Source organism: Dermacentor silvarum, chromosome 1 (genome assembly GCF_013339745.2).
Source record: "Dermacentor silvarum isolate Dsil-2018 chromosome 1, BIME_Dsil_1.4, whole genome shotgun sequence".
NCBI classification, from domain to species: Eukaryota; Metazoa; Arthropoda; class Arachnida; order Ixodida; family Ixodidae; genus Dermacentor; species Dermacentor silvarum.
The window spans coordinates 326,043,286-326,049,021 of NC_051154.1; the positions used below are offsets into that span (position 1 = coordinate 326,043,286).

The 5,736-nt window shown below is 39.8% G+C and overlaps 1 pseudogene; it reads left to right on the forward strand.

Annotated features, from left to right (window-relative positions):
* The first annotated feature begins 557 nt into the window (after positions 1-557).
* On the forward strand, positions 558-2,910 carry LOC119442981 (uncharacterized; annotated as a pseudogene).
* The last annotated feature ends 2,826 nt before the right edge of the window (positions 2,911-5,736 follow it).

Below are 5,736 nucleotides of genomic sequence, written 5' to 3' on the forward strand. Positions count from 1 at the left end.
CTTCAAAATATGTATCCTTTCTTTCCGCTGCATCTTCTGCTCTTTTCTGGGGTTGTATCTTCAACAGGCCAAAGAGTAGGAGGTCCCGGATTTTCTGCGCGGGTGAGCTGGTGTGCTCTTACATTTCCTCGCAATCCTTGATGGCCTGGAACCCATTGTATACGTATGCGTAGAAGGGGGTGAGCATGCATGTACATGTGGAGCTTTGAGCGTATGGGGTAAGGAAGGTCATCATTTTGAATGTCTCTGAAAGCGCTTTGACTGTCTGTTCGGATTGTGATCGTGTCAGATGTATGTGTCATTTCCGTAATTGCGAGCATTACTGCCAGCAATTCCGCGTCGTGAGGCGTAGGGACTCCCAAGTAATTTTTCACAAACGTCGAGTCGTGGCCCACGACCGCTGCTTTGCTGATTTCGGCATTATGACTGGCATCTGTGTAGTACGTGCTTTTATCCTCTGTCCTCTGCATTATACTTGTTCTGACCGCCTATTTCGATTCTTTTCCGGGTGCATTTTTTTGGAATGGGATCTACGGTTATCCTTGGCAGATCATCCCATGGTGGTAGTTTCGGGGGATTTGGGGGTAAGTTAGCGGTTTCATATCCCTATCTGTTCAGTATTCGTCGACCCCGATGAGATGATTGAAGTCTCTGTATTTGTGCTTGATTGTGCATGTCTATTCTGTCTTCTAGTGAGTTAAAGAGGCCGGTTGCTTCAATTTTATGGTTAGAAGCGAACTTAGGAACTCCCAGGGCAAGTATAGGACACTTTCTAATTATAATGTCTATCTTTTTGCGATGAGTGCTGGTTATCTTAGCGTATGGTAGATAGTACATTATCCTAGAAAAGATCAAGGCTTCTATAATCTTACGAAGTTAATCTTCTTTCACTCCTCTCTTTTGTCTAGTTATTCTACACATCATTGCAAGGATCTGTTCCAGTTGTACTGCCAGCTTCTGCACCCATGTTGCTTTACCATTGTGTAGAAAAAAAACGAGGATTCTTATGGTACTCTTGCGGGGTAAGACTGCGTCTTTCATTCGAAGTTTGATTAAATTTTTATATTCTTCGGCTCGCTTGCTAACGTCTTCACTAATGATAATATATTCTGAGGTAGAAGCAGTTCCCGGGTTGCCACTGGTCATGTTTAAATGCCATCACGCCTCAAACAGCAACGCATTGGGAGAGATCCTGCACAGATTTTGGACACCTGGTTGAAGAAATATTCTCAGCGATCACACACAATCACTCACAAGAGAAGCTGCAATTGTACCCAATCATGTCACTTTCTATCAATGTGGAAAGACGGACTGAACCCACTCAAGCAGACATGTTGACAAAAACTTCTTGCACGGCAGGCTTAAGCCAGGGTCAGTAATTTGCACAACCAGAACAAATAGCAGCAAGTCTAAAAGATAACAAACATGCCGGAATGTGCTGGACATTAAATCAAGTGAAAGCCCTAAAAATTGCCTTAAAATATCACTTGGTATGCAAATACAGGTGAACAACCTTATACAGGCGAACCTTGTCGCAAAGGTTAATTCAACAGAATCTCCTACCAAGTTAATAATGGAGAATAACATCCCCGTGCCTGAAAATTGCCGCAAAATCGTGCGCCTGAAATATACATGCGCAGACGTACACACAGCCATTCTTACAACGCGTATCGAGGCATCGTAATGTGCATAACCTGCTCCCATACACTTCTCGGGCAAACATATTTATGTATTCTTTTCCTCGAACAACTAACTGTTCAGTGGAACAATTTACCATCAGATTCCGTTTGTGCTGATGACTTCAAGAAAGCTTTCCTCGGTGCAACTGAACTTTGACTGAGCCCGAGCTTCTGTGTACTGCTACTATTGTGCGGCTTTCAAATTATTATTTTAGCATATTAGCATCATCCAAGTAACAGCCTGCCTTTTTGCAAGTTAGTATTTATATACTTCATACTTTTTTCCTTATTGCTGATGCTGCTGCGGCCAAATTGTGACCACGTCCTGCAATGTGATATATGCTACTTGTGAGCTAACGCTGTCTGTTTTAGACTGTACTATTGAATGTAGTGAATGTCCTTCTAAATTTCACACCGGAAAATGCTCAGGAATCTCGGACACGACAATTAGGTCCAAGGGAGATGGATACCGCCTGGCTTGGCGCTGCACGTCTTGTAGACGACAGAAATGACGTGTGCAACCTAACAAATCTAGTGATGATTCGGACGCGCACAAGACGTGCGGCAGTTGTTAAAGACAATTAACAGAAAGCTTTACCAGCTATTGCCACTCCGAGATGTAGTTGAAGGCATTGAAAACACTTTATAATTTCTGAGCGAACAGTACAGTGAACCGCAACAACGAACAGAGCGAAATTAAAATAAGATCAAGGAACTAAAACGCCGAACCGAAAGGATACGAGAGTGGCGTCAATCAACTGCAAGCTGAAATTGACTCACTTGAATGGAGGAGCCGCTGCTTAAACGTTGAATTTTATTGGATTCAACACTCTGAAAAAGAAAACCTGCTTGAAAAGCTAAACAAAGTAGCCATGCAGCTCGGACTTCCACGACTCTCAGAAAATGACGTTGTTTCAGTTCACCGGCTGCCGTCAAAAAAAGAAAAGATACCGGGTATGATCTGTCGCTTTGCGAAACAAGCCGATAGGGACCGCTGGTGTGAAAGCAGAAATAAGTTGCGTGAATCGAAAGACGGTGTATTCCTGCTTGAAAATTGGACAAAAAGAACCCATGATTTACTCTTCGAGACAAAGATATGGGCGAAGCGAGCGAACTACAAATATGTGTGGCATAGCAACAGCCGCGTTCTTGTCCGAAAACCGACGGTGAACGCGCAGTGGCTGTTTCTACCGCGAGGGATCTTGATAGGCTCATTAAAAAGAGTTCTTGATAACGATCACTTGTGCAAGTGGGGAGACTTACATATTGCCACAAGTATTCAGCCAGCATTTAGGTAAAAAATTTCTGCAATCCTTTATATGCTTTCATGTACACATCCGCTTAGTTTGAAATAAAAAAAACAATCTCTGCTTGTTTTTTGAGCAGCTAGGGCAACTATTTATACGATACTGTTAACAGAGACATGGTCAATGAACGATACAGATGTTTTCCGTATCCCAAATGATAGTACGTTCTACTTAAATCGGTCACACTTACGCGGCGGTGGAGTATGCATCCTGGTAAAGGAAGTATTCGAGTGTGAATTACTGCCCGAACTCTCCGCAATAACAACTGACTATGAAGTTCTGGCAATAAAAATGCATAACACCGTTATTATAGTGTTATCGCCCTCTCAATGGCAGTGTTAATAATTTTTGTAATAAAGTAGAAGAAATCTTTTAGTTGGTTATAAAAATGGGCTTGATTTATTGACGGCGGGGACTTCAATAATAACATGATGAAAAACGATTCCCAAACTATACAATTAGATACTGAAAATGAATGGTTAAGTTATTGTAATTAAGTTACCTACTATAGTTACGTAAAATTCATTTTTAATGGATATTTTTTTCAGAAATATCACCCCTGAAAAAGTTAAGGCGGGTGTAATTGCCTATGACCTCAGCGACCACTTGCCTGCATTTATTTGCGCCAAAGAGCACGTACGGGAAAGGTAACGCAGCCAATGCAGCAGATTCAAAATATAACCGCACGCAATTTGTCTATATTTCGGGAACAAATAGAAAATGCCTGTTGGGAAGATGTGTATAAATTCAAGGAAGCAAATGGAGCCTATGAAAAATTTCTTCACATCGTCAAATCGAAATATGAATCTAGCTTTCCCTCAGTGCGCGTTAAGCCAAGCAAAAAAAATCGGAAGCGATGAATTAACTCGGAGCTTTGTAGATGAATCGCACATAAAATTGTTCTCTATGGCAAATTTATTTCAACTAAAGATATCGAATTATTCCGCCAATTCAAAATATACCGTAATCGCCTAGATAAAGATATGAAAAAAGCTAGGCGAGAATATTTTGCAAAATTCATTGAAACTGCTGCTAGATGCTCTGAGATTATGTGGAAAAGGCTCAACTCTGTATTAAGGCATCATCCGCCTATCAATAAAGTTCTTAAATTAGAGATTGATGGCATAGAATTATCTGAGAAGCGGCTTGCAGATACATTTAATACATATTTCGCAAGTGCAGGTAATACGCCTATGCTACCAAATGATCTTAGTAATATTCTGGTTAATTGCAACACTATTTTCCTTAAACCTGTGGATGAAAACGAAATGAGCCACATCATTCCAAATCTAAACAACAGCAGTGCGAAAGATGTTGACCGGTTACAGATAAAACCTTTAAAGTACGTTGTTGATATTCTGGCTGCATGCATCGCATATATTTTCAACCTTTGTCTCAATCAGGCTATTTTTCCCAGTAAAATGCAAGAAGTTTGCATTATGTCCTATATAAAAAAGGTGACAAAAATGACATGTATAAATATTGTCCAATATCAATCCTCCCTATGTTCTCGAAGGGTAATTTTAAATCGGTTTATGGATTTTGAGCAAAAACATAAACTTCTAAATGAATGCAAATTTGGCTTTTGCAAAAGCCTCAGCACGGAGTGTGCCTTACTTGCTAAGAAAGAGTTTTTTCAAGGGCAATAGATGAGCTGGTTCTGGGGTTGTTTGTAGATTTTACAAAAACATTTCATTGTGTCAATCATTCACTTCTTATTAGGAAACTCCTACGTTACGGCTACCGCGGGAAGGCTGCATTCCTCATCACATGTTATCTAGAACACCGCAAGCAAAGGGTCGGTATTAATGATGAACTCTCTAGTCCACTGCCCGTTTCTTGTGGCGTGCCACAAGGCAGTATTATGGGCTCTTTCCTGTTTCATTTATATATTAATGAAATCATAGGTATCAGTATCAAGGCCAACTATATAATTTACGCCGATGATACTAGCATATTCCTGATAAGAAAGTCGGCGGATGAATTACTTGAGGAAGCAGACTTAATCTTTCAAAGATTACATGAATGTACACGCAAAAATAGTCTTAAAATAAACACAAACAAAACAAAAGCAATAGTTTTACAGAGTAAAAATAACGTAAGAATTAATACGCCTATATTGCTAAATTCAACGCCTATCGATATTGTTCCATGCTTTAAAACTTTAGGTATTATTTTCCAAGAAAACTTCATGGGATATGCACGTTATGCAAATTTATCTCAAGCAATCAGGCTTGTTTACCGTAACCGTCATATAAGGCCAACAAAAATAAAGATGCTGATTTTCAACATACTGTTTCTTTCTAGTCTAAACTACTGTCACTTAGTTCGGGCTACTACCACGCAGGGACATTTGGAAAACTTTGTGTACTGCAAAAAAATTCTTACAAGTCATATAAAACGTTCCAAAATATGTTCACACACGTGATTTTTTCATAAAATATAAGTTTAATGCGCATTGCCAGTATGTACAATTATCGACTCTGTAGAGCATACAAACAAGAAATAAAAAAAGTGGAGTCAGCTTTCTAAGAACAGTAGCGGATCTAGAAATCACTATTACAACATATACAAGGTCGAGAGAGTTTCGGAAAGTGGAAACTGTTAGAACGACATACGGACAACAAACTATTCGCAACAACCTGCCAAAACTACTGAATAAATTACACAACGAAACCAACGGATTCGAAAATATCTCTTTGAAAGCTCTGTATAGTTATTTCAGCCTGCACTAGGTTGTTTTCCCTGGC